This window comes from Miniopterus natalensis, chromosome 16 (genome assembly GCF_054644295.1).
Source record: "Miniopterus natalensis isolate mMinNat1 chromosome 16, mMinNat1.hap1, whole genome shotgun sequence".
Classification (NCBI taxonomy): domain Eukaryota; kingdom Metazoa; phylum Chordata; class Mammalia; order Chiroptera; family Miniopteridae; genus Miniopterus; species Miniopterus natalensis.
In genome coordinates this window covers 2,499,450-2,502,461 of record NC_142096.1, presented here as the reverse complement: position 1 = coordinate 2,502,461, position 3,012 = coordinate 2,499,450, and the positions used below count along the sequence as shown (strand labels likewise).

General features: G+C 48.2%; 1 long non-coding RNA gene across 1 annotated transcript; it reads left to right on the top strand.

Annotated features, from left to right (window-relative positions):
• The first annotated feature begins 706 nt into the window (after positions 1-706).
• On the top strand, positions 707-2,080 carry LOC107526497 (uncharacterized). The gene is made up of 2 exons (XR_001602186.2): positions 707-852; positions 1,816-2,080. It is a non-coding gene; the product is annotated as an uncharacterized LOC107526497 (long non-coding RNA).
• Positions 2,081-3,012: the final 932 nt, after the last annotated feature.

The following is a 3,012-nucleotide window of genomic DNA, read 5'->3' as shown; positions in this document are numbered from 1 at the left end:
TCCCTTTTTAATGTGAACATAAAGTAGTGATATAAGTGCAAAGAAATAGTAGCACAAATGGCACGCCTTAGGCACAGGGCTGCTGGAAAAAGAAAGGTCTGCGAAGGAAAATGAGGCTTGTAGGGCACAGCCCTGAAGTCCTGGCTCAGAGAGCAAAGAAGGGGAGGGGGGGAGGAGGCTGGTGAGTGGGGGAGTTTCCTGAAGCCGAGAGTAAATTCTGGCAGAAATACAGCTCTTTTTTGGTTTCAATTGCATGACATCACAATCTATGAATTTTGCTTCGTATTGGATTTGAATGAACTTGAAGATTCAAAACAACACCCATTTGAAATGAGCTCCACAAAGCAGCTCTATCTTCCCAGAAGCCGTTAAGTAGGTCTCCTGACTGCCCTTTTTCTGGTCTAGGTTGCAAAGGGGATTGGAAGGCCGGCCTGGGACTAACAGACCAAAGTCCAAACCACACACACATATACTCACACGTATACACACACAAGCAAACACGCACAAAGAGACACAGACACACAAAGAGACAAGCACGCACATGCACGCATGCAGAAACACATACCCCAAGACACAGCGGCAGTGTCTGGGAGAGACACAGGGACCCTGGGCGGCACTTTGGTTCTGCCATGGAGAACCTCCTCTCTCTGTCTTCTTCCTTCTTAATATTCCTGTTGTCTTAATTCTGTCCCATAGGAGTAAAGGCTTAGACCAGCCTGCAGACATGCTCTGGGCTTTGGAGAAGCCAGGGCAGAAGAAATGGAAAGTACACAGCAGTCCTGGTGTGGCAGCTGACATATTCTACCTATTCCAACATTTCCTCTCCTTTTGTGGAATTTCTTTTCTAAAGAGGTAGGGGTGATATGTATAAGGATTTACACATAACAGGTCTTTTTTTTTAAACAGTGGGAAACAACCCAACATGCTTATGGATGTACAAGATCATTACAGAACGACTAAATTAACCATTAACAAAGGCAAGTTATCCAGATATGCCTCAAAGTGAATAGTTACACAGCCAATATAGCCATCAGATTTATTCAGTGCGTGTTTTAATACCCATGTAATCCTATTAGTGGATGCCTGTCTCCTTCCCTACTCAGTGCATATCCAGGCTGGGTGCTGGTCCGTCTCTGATCTCCCTAGAAAAGCCAAGAATGCAAGAATGCCACACTTTTAACACCCCACCCCTGCCCAGGGGGTATTTAGCAATGTTTGGTGACATTATGAGTTGTCATGACTGGGGTTTTAGGGTGCGACTGGCATCTATTGGGCCGAGACCAGAGATGCTGCTAAACATTCTACAGTGCACAGGACAGTCCCCTCTCCCCAAATACAAAATAACCTTGTTCAAAATGTCAGTGGTGCCGGGGGGCAAGAAATCGCGATCTAACACGTAAGCCTGCCTCTCCCCCCACCAGGAGGGCATCTCCAAGCAACCCTCCCATCGTCCTGTCTGCTCTCACACCATGTTCCCTTAGCTGCAAGGCAACGGCCAGCCAGCGTGGAATCCACAACGGCTTGGCTAAAAAACCTAATAATTTGGTCTGCTAACCAGAACTAGAAGTTAACGTAGTGCGCGCTGCGTACTGGGGCGGGGGGACGGCCCAAACCCCTCGCAAAGATAAGTTGGAATAACCATCAGTGTTACCTCAGACCACGGTCACCTCTGCCAAGTAGTTAGTGAGAATCACAAGCACATGATTTCAAGGAAACTTTTATCTGGGTGAGTTTTGTAAGGGGGGAGGGTGGAGGAAAGCATTTTACCCATTTAGCGTTGTTCATTTGAGGTCTGTGATTGATTTCTTTGTGTAGGATGCGAAGACTTCCAAACTGATGTCAGAGTAAATGACAGCTTTGGAAAATGGCAACCATCGGGATTTTCCTCATAAAACCCACGTCTTTCCCCGGACGTGAGTGCGCAGGGCCTTGGTACAGGACAAAAGCAAAAGAGGGAAAAGTGCCATCCTCAGCGGAAGACGGGGCTTTCTGTGGAGTGTCTCCTCTGGTTCAGATTTTGTTGTGAGTTTTGGACAAATCTTGTTTAAGAAACTGGTGGTTTGGCTGCCTGGTTGTGTAATTTTGAGTAAGTTGTTTTATTTCCTGGGCCTCAGTTTCCTTGCCTGTAAAATGGGGCTGGTATCAATACAGCAGTTAGCAGTGATTAACTAATTGCTATGTGCTGAGCATCCTCTCGGCAGCTTACGAACATCAACCTAACGTAAATATCGCCAGAGCCCTGTGATGACCGGGCATGTCACAGATGAAGAAACTGAGGCTCACGGTAGTTAAATAACTGCCCAGGTCACAGAGGTGAAGGGAGATAGGATTGTAATGCAGGCCTTTGTGTCTTAGCAGTCACTCTCTACTGTCAAGTCGGTTCGTGGGAGAAAGAAATGAGGCGATGCTTATAGTATTCCTCCGTGTAGTTCTTCATGAATTGCCAACCATGCTGGACGGTGCTCCCCAAGTCCCTAAGACACCCTCCAAGCCCTTGGCAGACCAAATCCCCCAGCACTGCCATGGAACCGATATTCACAGGATACTTGCTGCGTGTTAAAAAGGCTTCCCCCATAGCTACTTCATTTTTCAGAGCAATCTGTGGGGTCAGTATTATTATCCCATTTACAGATGAGAAGCCGAGAGGTTGGATCCCTGGGACAGGCACTAGATTTAAAGTAGAATCTTCTCCTTGCCAAAGTCCAAAGCCCAAGCTCTTTCCAAAACACCACACTGCTTCCTAACAGCCCCCCACCCCCACCCCACCAGCACTAGAACTTGAACTGCGAATTAGAGATTTAGGGCCCATCTCCACAGTGCCTGGGCAACCCCTGGCTTCTCCAGCATCCCTCCTTGTGGCTAGATTTATCCACCCGCCATCCTGCCCACTCCACGGGACAGGCTGGCCACGGGGCCTGCTGGAACCTGACCCACCGGGACTCACTTTCCGCCAGGCATCAGCCTGCCTCGCCCTCCTCCCCTCCTGTAATGACCTCTTTGAGACAAAAGGGC